Source organism: Marmota flaviventris, chromosome 8 (genome assembly GCF_047511675.1).
Source record: "Marmota flaviventris isolate mMarFla1 chromosome 8, mMarFla1.hap1, whole genome shotgun sequence".
Taxonomy (NCBI): domain Eukaryota; kingdom Metazoa; phylum Chordata; class Mammalia; order Rodentia; family Sciuridae; genus Marmota; species Marmota flaviventris.
The window spans coordinates 91,998,728-92,012,792 of NC_092505.1; positions in this window are offsets into that span (position 1 = coordinate 91,998,728).

Genomic DNA, 14,065 nt, shown 5'->3' on the forward strand with positions numbered 1-14,065 from the left:
AACAGACTATATATTGCATTATTTCTCCATATTTTTAAAGGAAATTCTCTGAATAGAACAATCTTTACAGAAAGTACAGTAGTGGTTATTAGAGCTATAGTTGTAGAGATGGGGAATTATTGCTAATGGGTGTAGAATTTTTTGTGTGGAGTTGGGGGAGGAAAGTGAGAAAAACATTCTAAAATTAGAGCTTGGTAATGATTACACAACTTGGTGACTGCAATAAAAGCTACTGAAATGTATATTTTAAATGTGTGAATTTTATATTACATGAATTACATTATAAAGCCTTGAAAGTCTTCAAATATTCTTTCCTTCTTTTTTTAAACAAATTATAGGAGGGTATATGCTCATCTTTGCTGGCAGTTGTCATTTCTCAGTATATAAGCATAGAGCAGACTAACTTTCTAATTTGGAGAATTAGAACCAAGCTTATCAGATCATCAAGCTAAATTTACATGTAATTCTAAGCTTTTAGATTGAGGTTGGATAAATTGAAAAGCCAAGGATCTCTGAGAGCATTCTCTTTTATTACTCAGAATTTTTACTTCTATTACTTGTGTGATTAGTTAACTAAGAGTATCCAGAATCAATAGCATGTATAGGTGTGTACCTGTGATATGATTTACAACATGATGTTATGTGAGACTCTTTCTTTTGGAGAAGAATTGCCAGGAATGCTAATTACTTTACATTTAAAGAAAATTGTTACGATACTTCAAAAGCAGAGAAGAGACAGGCTTACTGTGAGGAGACACAACTGGTCCTGCAGTCACCAAATGGTGGAAGCATCTTTAGCATCACCTCACCTCTTCTGTAGCACCCATCTGTCAAGAAAGGGGCTCATCATCAAGCTTTCGCCTTGTGGGGAGCATTCGAACATGACAAAGTTCTCCTTGAAACTAAGAGTAGTGTGTTAAGATAACTACAGATTATGTGAGTTGCTCTCAGTAATGGAATTCAGATATATAATTCCCTGGTTAGATGTCTATCTGGGCAGATGATCAACAGATGAGCCTCTGAGGCTACCTAAGAAGTAGAGAAAGGGGATTAGGGAGAAACAGTAGAACTAGGGCCATGCTTGCATCATTTGGCATGGCAAGAATAGAGCTTCTGAAGAACCACATAGATGCCATGGAAGGTAGCTAAGGTTGTACCTATTGTTTATAATTCCATATAAGTGAGTCACATGCCTCTAAAAGGAATTCCAACAGAAGGGAGCTATGGATTAAAGGAATAGTTTGGTAAGCTGGGTGGATAGGATAGTAAAAAGTGAACAAAAGAGCTCATAAATGATTCATGTATGCAACCAATGAAAGAGGCATTATTTAAGACACTTTCTCATAAGGCAACACTGGAAATCTAGGGAGACAGGGATAATGCAAACTGATGAAGAGGGCATTTCAAATTCACTCAGCTAAAAGATATTTACCCTTTACTTATCTCATCCCTCCTCTCACACCCCATCACTCCAGAAGCTATAGCCTAGAAAAGAGAAGATCGTTGCTGAACTATTAAAAATAAACGTACCTACCTAATATATCTAATGAAAGAACTTCAAAATATTTCTGCAGCATTTAAAATGTTTGGTGCTCTAAAATTCCATCTAAGTGTTGACTAGAAAGTTTTGTCTTATTCTCTTCTCCCTAGTGTCTTCCACTCAATAACTTCTGGAAATATTTTATACATGAGATAGGCACTTATTTCCCCAGGATTTTCTAACTAGAAATTTAAGTAATATTAAAGGAAAACATAGCAAACATTCTATAGATACGCTCATATGTCCACATGAAGTATCGGATGAAAATGTCATTGATATCCAGTCTACCTCAAAATCACCCTCAGCCAAAGGAATGGGAAAAATCTATGTTCTGAGTGATCTTCCCTAGGGCTGCAGATGATCAACTCAAGTTCAGCCCTAGTTAAATTCATAGGTAGATCTTTTTTTTTTTTTTTTTTTGTCTGTCTTTGACTATATACTCTGTTCCCAATGTGAGGCTGAATTTAGACTTCACACCTACCTATTATCCATTAAAAGAAAAGAAACTTCCTTTGCTCTGAGGGACATGGTATTTATTCCAAGAGTATTGTTTTCCTCTTTCCCTTTTACTGACCATGAAGTCACCTTTGGTCTCTCTAAGGGCCTCTATTCCTCAACAAACCTCCAGGACCAATCTTTCTCTCTGCTCAGTCTCTGTCCTTTGCCACTCTTTTCCAACTTTCTGCACCACCACAGTCACATTAGGCCCATACACACAGCCTTCAGACCCCTCCAGTCTCTTGGCATCATATTTGTTCACAATACTCCCCAACTTTGAATTATTTTATCAATCTATTTGTCCATATGGCTATTCTATCTTACATATTCCTCAATAAATACATATATTGCTTCCATTCTGACCTTCACTGATACTGTCCCCTTAAATTCCTTTAATGCCGCAGTCTGGCTGGGCACAAATGCCGCAGTCTGGCTGGGCACACAATCACAAGCCACCACACAGCTTGTAGATTCAACCAGCAACTCTTTATTCCTGAACTCACGCCAGCCGTCTACAATCACGTTCTGGGGAAAACCACGTTCTCTGCCCAAATCCACCTCCACTGGGCTTCTATCTCCCCCAAAATACTGTATGAATCCCGTGAGAACTCAAGGGGAACTCAGGCAGCAGGATACGCCTATTCCCAGCAGGAATAATCTTAAACCTGGAACGCCCTAAACCCGATTATCCTAAACCGGGAACAAACCCTAATCCGCCCTGGTCCTTGAGCAAGGTCACCTACATGCAATGTCACTGCAAAATGTCCTATTTCCAGAGTCCTTCCACTAAGCAACATGGGGTACGCTGGCAAGGAAATTGTCATACCTACTTGGCTAACGGCTCCCAGCACTTTAACTCCTTTTAGAGTTATTCTCCATAATACAAAGCATTCTAATGTTTGATTTACCCAATCTTTTGCCAGACTACCCTTTAGCCTTTTATATCAGTAGATGATATTGAGGCAAATAAGATGTTTATGTAACTATGTTCACGTATTTATTTCTTTTGTTTCCAACCTGACTTTAACCTACTATATCATTTGTATCTGCTTGTACCTACCAATAGCAGAATGCAAAATTTCAGTTACATAAGTTAATTAGTTAATCATTATAAAAGTATGCCCAGAGGTCAGCATTATCATGTATTGAATCTTATAGTTATTACCACCATTTAATTCTTTTCTCAGAGCACAGCTTGCTGTAAAACAATAAAAAATGCTTATTTTACTCAATCAATAGTCTCTGTTACTTGGATCAGTAGGATTAGGAAAACTATACTTTTCAAATCACATTTTCTTAAATTCATTCTTTAAGGAAAACACCAATTAGCTTCCTATTATAGACAATTAAAAATATGCACACTAATTAACACTCTCTCTACTTAATTTGAATCTACAAATATTCCATAGAAATCTGCCATCAAAACCTGGAGTGGGAGGAGTAAGATATTTATATTTGTCTCTAATGCAGTAATGCATTATCCTTGAAAACCGCTATATTCATATTTTCATTCTCCAAGTCACTTAAAAGAAACAGAGAGTAGTATTCCAGCCCAAGGACATAAAAAAATATTGAAGACAAAAGACTGAGCATTTAAAGAAAGCAATCATAATTAATACACTGATTAATGAGATTATGTTTTGGAAAAGCTTAGTGTTGTTATTCTACATATGGGAAAAGTATGCATCAATTATTATGATGATTAATAAAAAAAAGAAAAAGAAAACCCCAAAATATCCCTGGGAAAAACACCAAGCAATGAGCTTTCTTTCTTCCTTTTCTTTTTTTTTTTTTGGTAGGAAAAATAAACCTTATTTGTCACAATCACTAAATATATGCAAATAAATATAAGCCTATCTTGATTAAAAAATGTTTTTTTATTAGAGCTTTAAGGTTGATTATATATAGTAGTTGAGTTTATCCCAACGAACTGATAAATTCAGGGAAACTGATTTCAGTTTATGATCCCCCCTTTCCCCCCCCTCTCTGTTTCCCCTTCTCCCCTCCTCTTCTTCCTCTGGTATACTAGACTTCCTCTCAGTTATCTATAGCAATGACTTTTTAAGGGTAAAAAAAAGTATCTAATTTGTCTCTGTATGTCTCCTACCTAGAGCAATGTCTGATTATGTGTGTTTAATAAGAGTATGGATGAGTTGGGTGTATGCATGAAAAAAAAAATGTTTTATTTCCCTGTCCCTTTTTAAATCCAGACATGAAATGTTGACAGTTGTTCCTAGAAATGTCCCTGAAATTTTCAAATTCATGTAAACTCCTTTAAAAATTCCATCAGAGCTTTGTGCTCTCTTATATTCTTACAACAATATTGCCAATAGTCTCTTCCCTTATGCTATCACTGCAGACAACTTTCTCAATAACAGGACAGGCATATCACTCTCCCATTTCTAAATGTTCACTGGCTCCAATTTGTGTTCAGGATATAATCTAAGCATCTTTGGAAAATATAGAAAGCCCTTATGATTAACCTCCAACCAACTTCTTCATGTACATTTCCGACCCTTAAATCACCAAACCTCACATACACTATTTATTAGCAACACCCAGTGTCTCTCTACATCCTAAGTAAGCCATGCCCATGTATGCCTTCAGACATCAAAAAGCCACCCTGTCCACCTTTTCATAAGTCCCTAGCACAGCACTGGGTGTTAAGTAGAACCTTATCTTGCATTCAACAGAAACTAGATTTAATATCAATATACTTTTAGTATCAACTTCATCTTAATGTCTTAGCCACCTCCCCCAATACAAATGGAGATGTTATTATACTTTGACTTTACTCTAGTTTTTTGTATTTCTATTATATGTCTATATTTCCTTCACTAGACATCAGGGGCTTTTATATATATATTCCTAATACCAACAGAGGCCTGCAGTTGCAGAATGTATTTAATTTAAAGAATGGAATGAGTCAACAATCACAGTAACATAAATATACACCTAGATATTTGAACAACAAAACAGATTCAGTAATTCAAAGTACAGAATTTGTGAATTAATTCTGCTTAAGAGAAAGCTCAGTTATTAAATTATTAAGTTTATAATATTTTTTAAAAAAGGATTTGATAACAAACACATCTTGAAAAAGAAGATAGCCAAAATAATATTAAAACTACATGAGTAAAACCTTTAAATACCTGTAAACAATTTTCATTAATACGTACAGTTAATTTATAAAATATTAAAAACTGCCTTCCTATTCACAGACGAAAAGTAACAGGATCACTTAAGCTCACACAGAATTATATTTGAGGACTTCAGACTTCTGAGGCTGTGCTGATCATAACTTAAGATCTTAATAGTTGTTGTTGTGATCAACCTTGATTATTACTATCTCACTCATCAACTATTCACTCCTATTCCAAATTGGCAGGCAGTATGAGTACACATAAAGTCCAATATCAAGGTTCTATCCCCTTTGTTTTAACTCATAATGGTAATATGCCTCAAAGGTAAGTTTGTGTATCATTTATAAAGCTTTGTTCCTAAGCATATGTGTGTGTGTGTACCTGTATAAGTTTATGATTTTGCTAAGTAAGTGTTCAAATGTATAAGACATACCAAATTGCTTCCTGTTTTAATTGTGAATTCATAGAAAAAAAATTCATTTATATATCATTTCTTTTTTTTTTAAAGAGAGAGAGAGAGAATTTTTTTTAATATTTACTTTTTTTTTAGTTTTCGGCGGACACAACATCTTTGTTTGTATGTGGTGCTGAGGATGGAACCCGAGCCTCACGCATGCCAGGCAAGCGGGCCACCACTTGAGCCACATTCCCAGCCCCTATATATCATTTCTAAAGTCTCATTGCATATAATTGAAAATATTTAACATTTTTGAGAAAAACATACTGACAAAATTAAAAATGACAGTGGAGATACAACAACCAAAGGCTTTCAAAAATTAACCATATTATAGTAAAATATAAAACTTCAAAAGAATACATACAGAAGACAACAATTAAGAGGACTAAGAAATAACAAATCAAATTCTCTTTGATTAACTGGCAAATTTTTTCAAATATATAATCTCTCTTATCATGGACAAAAATATGTGATAATCATAGACAAATTTATTCTGTGAGAGAAATAGAATTTTTAAAAATAAATGTATCTGTAATAAATAAATAATCACTAACATATATACATATAATTAAATAATTGTAATAGCAACAACCAATTGAGAACCTCATTTGGATAAGACGCTGGAGAAGATATGTGATATTATCTGACTTAATCTGTACAACATGCCTAAATTAGGTGTCGAAATTTCCATTTTATTAATAATGAAAAAGGGGATCAGGTCTAATGTTTCATGCTCAAGGTCTTCAGGCATATATTGCACTTAGAGTATAAATCTAGTTTTATCCCACTCAAAAATTCATTGTTTTTTAAATTACTAAACCATACTATCTGCCAGCTAAAGACATTATTATATACCTATTATATTCTTGAGTTATGCTTACTTATAACCAAATTTATAATATAATTTTCATGCTGAATGTATTGCCAGCAAAACTCTGCCTAGCTAAAACCATTTATCATTCTTCCGACTTAAAGAAAGCACAATGAATTGCTAGCACTCAAGTACATATAAAATATACAAATGGTAACTTGCAGAAAAGTTATCTGTATACTCTGATACTTTGCCCACCTCTACCAACTTTTTGGGCAATGGAATTTTCCTAGAAATGTTACTTAACCTCTATCAAAATGTTACAGACTAGAGTTGAGGTATGATAGGTTGAGTCAAGTCCCTTGTCAAGGGACTTGACTCAACCTATAATAGAGATTTGGGAGTATTTTGAGTTTAGGGAGATTTATATAGACTACCAATGGAGCATCCCTACTCCAAAAACCAGAAGTTCAAAATGTTCTGAATTCTAAAATATATCTGGTCCCAAGCAATTCAGATAAGGCATACTCAATGCAAAGCTCCTAGTAAGCCTCTTCACTTCTGTACTTCTGTTATATTGGTAGCAACTTTATTTGGGTTGATCTACGTTGTAACTATAAATTTTCAATTCAGGTAAGAGCCAAAACCTTTGGATTTCGCTATCAACAGAACAATTACTTTATATTCTTTGCTCAATCACACAATTCAACACCAAGAACTAACAGGAAAACAAAAATATAAGAAAGAATAGTTTTTCTGAATTCAGATATTCCTGATAAATCTATTTTTGGAGGAAAGGAAAAATAGAAATGAAAAATAAAAGCTTCAAGGGACAGTCTACTCCTAGATATTTGTGTGAACATATCCCAGTAAATGGTAAATGTGCTCAGCTGTGGCCAAGCCAGCAGGTGAGTCCTCTGGCACCTATAAGCCAAGGCACAGCCTGCCACCCACATGGTAACATCAGTGGACTGGGACTGGCAAGAGCCCATATGTCATATAAGGTTGGGCACCATAACACAGAAGTGTTCAATGGGCAATAAGAACTTCTACTCAAAACTTGAATTTTAGATCTTTTATATCTTGAAGAATCTCACACTAGACAGAAAAATTAGTCTTGCCAACAACTCTACCACTGAGATTCATCTCTAGCCCCAGTCCTCCCTTTCCTTTGTTGCATTTCTATCTCACACTTCACAGTTTCCTAAAAGGATATGGAGATTCGTGGAGTCTGATGTTTTCCAATATCATGTTACTAAATTCTTTGAGCTTAACTGCAGTCAATGTTTATTTCGAAGGGTATATAATACTGAAGTTCTCATTTGTGCTGATTTTCACCAAGATTTAAACTTGTTCCTTCAAAAACTTCAGTTCTATTAACGACCAAGAAGACATGTGGCACTGAACCAAAAGCAGTTGCCTCTTCCTAAACCTGGCTCAACCCTAGGGCTGACACTTAGGATGTCATAGATTTTTTCTGCAAAGTCTGGGGAGTACCATCCACATGGATAATAAGGTGAATGACAGTGAAGTTGTACAGTGCACAAAATGCACAGCTGCCTGTGCAGGCTCAAATTTTCAGCTTGCTGAGATGTCAATATTTTATTTTGTTTTATGTCATTCCTGCTAGAATATAAGCCCTAAAGCATTTTTGTCAATTTTGTTCCCCGTTACGTGCCAAGTACCTGGAACAATGCCTATTCCAAGGTAGATGTTCAATAAATACTTGTTAAAACATTATTCAAAAGAGAACTCTAGGAAAGAAAATTCAGCTAGTGTTTTAAAATACTGATAGAAAGAAATTATGACAATACAAAATGTCTTATAATTATCTAAGTGGCATAAGTTATTTATTAAGGCTTTTTTGAAGGTGCCCTTTAATGTGGCCAGAGAAATAAACTATTAAATTCATAGCTTTGTTTATGACATATAATGTTTATAGCAGGCTGCCTTACCTGTCCCCTCCCTTTTGTATGTGTGATGTTCAGGATCAGAACTTTGGGCTCAGTGCATGCTAGGCAAGTACTCTACTACTTAGGTACATCCCCCGCTCCACTCCTCACTGTTCTTTGTTTCATTTATATCTTACACTTCACAAGAGTCTAAGAGAAAATTTGAAGATAGCAATGACACAGGAAGATCCAATGAGGGACAAGGCGAAGATCAACAGTGCTTGTGTATCTGAGGACACATTCAAATGGCTGTTTCTAAAAGGGCAACCTGAAATGCCATGACTCATGGCCCAAGAGCCACAAGAACAGATTCTGTAGTGACTAATTTCTGAAAAGACAGAAACAACTAAAAAATGTAACACAGCATCCCATGTGAATGCAAGCACTGAATAACATAAGAATAAACTAGAAATAGGGTAGAAAGAGGCATTTTCCAGGGAAAGGAGAAGTCTTTTTCCTTTAGCACTGCCTCTGAAATGCATTAATAGTCTAACAATTTCTAAACAAAATGCCCAAACTTTTAGAACTGGTGAGGAGTATTCAACTGACATGGGCCTGAGAGAGCCGCAGAGGTGAAGTGGGTTACTCTTCCCGGGGAAAAGCGTCATTTGAGCTGGCAACAGGAACTCACTCAGTTTCTGCACTGTACCAGGGTGACTCTCTCTCTGATTACTTCTTTCACCATCACACTGTTAGGTGAAGATATCACATTCCTCTGGGCAGGCAGGTGTTGTATGGTGTGAAAATTCAAGTGATGGAAAGAAATGCAAACAATTTCTCATGTTATCATTTTGCCAACAAATGGCATTCTACTGAATAATATTAAAAACTGTGTTATCTGCAAAGCTGCCCTAAATTTTATATTCAAAAATAAATAAAAAGAATCCATCCTGAAAGACTTTGAACTTAAGCAACATCATTGTCAATTAACACAGAAAAAAACACACACACACACAAATAAGGCTGGTGTTCACTACTATTCCACCCTTTCAACTCCTATATTAAAAATGGCAAGTTTCTGAAAATTTCCAAGCCACAGGAAACTGTCCATCTTCTAATACAGATCAAGTGCAAGCAGGTGAGACAGTGGAAGAGACAGGTATGATGGAAAGAAAACACATTTATTTAACCTCAAAAGATAAACCTTGGCATCTTCTCTTAGAGCTGATAATAAAAAAATTGTACTTACTGGATCTTAGCTGCTACTATAAGTATTTCACAAAAATATATGTATTCCTAACCTGCAACTATTTAAATCACCTTCCCATTTGGTACAGTACCTTATGTCTTTATGTGGGTTTCAGGATTGACTTTGTGATGACCAACTTTATGTGTATATGTATGTGTGTGTGTGTGTGTGTGTGTGTGTTTGTATGTATTGGTGAGTGTGTGTGCATTTTACCCAGTCCAAATTAAATAATTTGGTGGACTGTTATTTTCTTGGCCTTTATAATCTTCTTTCTATTATTTTCACGATGTCAAAGAAAACAGGAAGAAATAAAGACAGATAGGGCGTAATTTGCACATATATACCTTCCAAGTTATTCATAACAAATTTTGTTTATATTTGCTTCAGATTATCTTTTACCATTCAAATAAATTTTCCCTGGTTGTTCCTAGTTATAAGATTCATATTATAAGAAATCTACCATTTCTACTTTTTTTTTTTTTAAATCGTGGACTTACTCCTCTATTTCTCTCCATTCTCCCAACTACTGCCATAGTAAAAGGTTCTTATTCTTATTTAACCCAAAAGTTACTGTTGTCAATATTATTAGTGATCAATGCTTCTGTAAATTCAGCTCTGAAAACCTTCAACCTTGACCTTCTCACAGCAGTGTGATATGCACCTTGTTTGCTTTTTATTCCTAATTCTCAGGAATGGGAATTACATATATGGTACACAAAAGTTGCCTACCTTACAACTGTAAATTGAAACAAAATATCATGAACTGTTACATACTGGTTAGCAATATTTAGCATTTGGCAATACTACTGAGTGCATCAAGTGAATAAATAATCATGTTTCATCTTAACTTTGATAAAAATAGTAAATAATAGAAAGAAGTGGTCAGTGGATATATATACCTGGCTCTGGCAGTAATGACCTCTGTATTCCTTCAAAATCTCTCAAATTTTTTGGATCACAAAAAGCACATTGTAGTAGATGGATTCCAAGGTCTTTTGTCCTTTACAACTCTGTTTTCTACTTATTCTTTCTCAGTCTCAATCTCCTCATTTAACATAAGAAGTGAGGGAGGTTGACTAGTTAACTTCAGTTTTTAATCATCTCTCAAATGTTATGATTCTAAAATTATTTTGGATTTTTTTTTTCTTTTTAGATTTCCAACCAAAGACTAAACAAAAGACTTATGACCTAACCCTACCTTTGAAAGTTCAATTTCAAATTATTTTTACCCTACAATTTTCATCAACTTGGATTATTTTTTATGGATATTTTTCATTTTCTACTCCAATAACATTAGATACTTTGCAAAGTCACTGAATTTTCTCTTCTGCAAAGAAGGAGTTTGTGATAAATGCTATTCAACATTTTTCTCTCAATAATCTTCCCCAGTGCATAAAATACTAGGATTTCATTGCATTAATTATTATATTGATATAACCCTCTGAAGAGAATTGGAAATTTAAATTCAAGAACATTTGGGGGGTATAGTTAAATTTATAGATAAATGTTGAACATTTAATTTAATAAAATAAGGTCAATCTAATATTTTAGTAAATTAGTTCATAAATTAGTTCATAATGTGGCTTCAAACATGAGAAATACTACTAGAAACAAACCATTTTTTTGTTACCTAATTTTCCCTGAAATTGTGGCTATATTCACAGTTATTATTTGGATCCTCACTTTTACTTTAAGAAGCTTCAAATATTACCATACAAATGATACATAATATTGTAAATTATATAACATTATTTTAATATATCTCAATTATTAAGCAAGTATCTTTAAAGCAAATCTTGATGGTTTTATTTTTAAAAGGCATGACATTATGCTTTTTCCATTAATGACACTCTAATTGCAAATACTACTTGGTCCAGAAGGAACAGTACCCATCAATCTGATTTTCTAAGTAGTAAAAGTTTCAGTATCCTAGGAGCCCAAAACATGTTGATGCAGGTCACCTGTCACAAGGCCCCAGGTCTGATTAGATTCCTTTGAAATTCAAAGAATTTCTTTCTATTTCTTTTTATTATCCTTTCTTCCCCTAAATAGCTTGGATTGACCTAACACTACCAGAGGGAAAAGGGAAAGGAGCTAATCGGATTGAATCAAAGGCTTAATGTTAAATTCTGTTTCAGATGGCAACAGAGTAATTGGTGTATTTCAAGACTGCTGAGCTCTGGAGTTGGCTTCTACAATTGTGTGATTTGGGGCCAATTTAGTAAACACTAACCCTCATTCTTCTAATCTGTAAAAAGGGAAACAAATAGTACTTTTTAAAGAGTTGTAGGGAGAAAATGATATAACAAGTCTAAATTATTCAGTGGAAAACCTGGCACTCAGTAAACAGGTCAATAAATAAGAGCTTTAATATTATTGTTTTATGCTTATTAGACTTATATTACTTGATTCTTACTATTATCCTGCGTCTTCATTTTACAAATAACAAAATTTAAGTTTCAAAAGTTTATGCTTAAGTTATTTGATTGTCAAGACTTAAGAGATAGCATAAAAATGACCCATGTTTCCTCAAAGCAATTATGCTTTACAACCTATGAAGAAGGAAGGAAAGCAAATGTCCATAAGTTCATGTACTATCCTCAATATCTAAAATTATGCCTGAGCTGATATGTGCCTGAGGATGAGGATTCCTTGTTCTAAGTGAAATTAGCCCAAAGACAGGTTTTAGGCTGTCTTCATTTCAAACCAAGATTTTTTCTTTACCCTATATTAGCTGTATATTCAGCTAATTGCATCAATATCTGACTAATGGGTATGCAGCTTTGTGAGCAATTATCCAAATTGCATATTTAAGTGATGTTTATTTCAATTGTACTTGTCATGCCAAGCTTTAGAAATCTGGTTCAAAATTTCATACAATGTGAACTGCGGTCATATCATGCCTTTGATGATATTCATTTATCTACCATACAGCATAAATAAATTATTGCTTGTGATAAGCTATCTGTAATAAATATAAAGATCTCAAAACAGATTCAGATTGTCTACTTCTTAGCTCTTTCCAGGTACATATGTATGCAGTAGAAAAACAAAAGCCAAATGTCACATTTTTACAAATATCAAAAGCTTAAACTGAACTTCTCTGGATCATCTAGACAACAATGACAGGTGGCAATAATCTATCCATGAAATTACAGAAGCCAGAATAATTATTTCAAGATCTGAATGAAAGAAAAGTGACCCTACAACCTGGCACATAACAATGATCTCCCTCAGCATTTAAAAACTGGGCAAATATAAAAAGAAAGATTGACTTCTGATCTTTTTTTGGAAAGGACATTTCATTTCAAACTGTTGCAATACTGAATGTAAAATTGTTTTTCAACTATGTGAGTCTTCCCCTCTCTATTCCCAATTTACCACTTTCTCTTTTATCTCACATCTCACAAAAAGAAAAAAAATAAAGTATGAGGATCTTGGTTTTTTTTTTTTTATAACACACTGAATTAGAAATTATTTTCTCTTAAAAATACGTCCCACTAATTTTTCTTTGTCAATACCATTACAGATTTATTTTCTAATTACTACATGCTAAATGTGATTATTTTAAATGATAAGTACCTTTGATGTAATAAGTGACCTTGAAGTCATTTAAATTTTTTCAACACCTCTGTATGAGAAGATCCCAAATACATCTGATTTGTGTACAGAAAGATCATTCCCCCATATATATTGCTCTGTTTTATTTATTAGAAAAATAGAAAACTTGAATAGGCTTTAAAAAATACATGATATGAGTGGCTATGGATTTGGAAGAGAGAACATTGAATGTATAAGCTCAGAGATGTAGAATTTTCTAAAATAGGAAACATTATTTACTTACAAAGAGTAACACAGAATGAACGACTCAAATGTAATAAGATCCTTTATACTCTCTAAAATAATCATAACATATATAATCATTCATACATAACAATCTAAGCAGCAAATGCTTCTTAAATTTGCTTTTGGAACACTGTAAACAATATACTTTTATACGTACGCAAGGTAGTAAGTTTTAATTTGCAGTTTTCACTATAAAACATTAAAAGTATGATTTATTCCACATTTAGGATTTTCTTTATAGATAGGAGCTTGCTGTTTTCCAGATACTATTAAAACTTGCCGGCATGTTGCTTTTCCAGTTAAAATCATGGTGAAAAGTATCAAATAGCTTTTAAAAGATAATCCATAAACAGAGGGTTCCATTAAATTTTTCAAATCAGAATAACAAAGTCCAATCATCATTATAACAAATACTGCTAAGAGCTTGAAAATAGGATTCTGGTATAGCATTATTTACTTGAAATAATTATTTTCTTTAGAAAAAGAAAGGATTTAAGACAAAATGGCATATGAGACTAGGTGACAGACAGCAATGTGAACTACTGTAGAAAGGATTTAAGATCTGAGATTTGAAAAGAAAAGTTATGTTTAAAGGGTACATACTTTGGAGTTTGGCATTAACTGTGTGG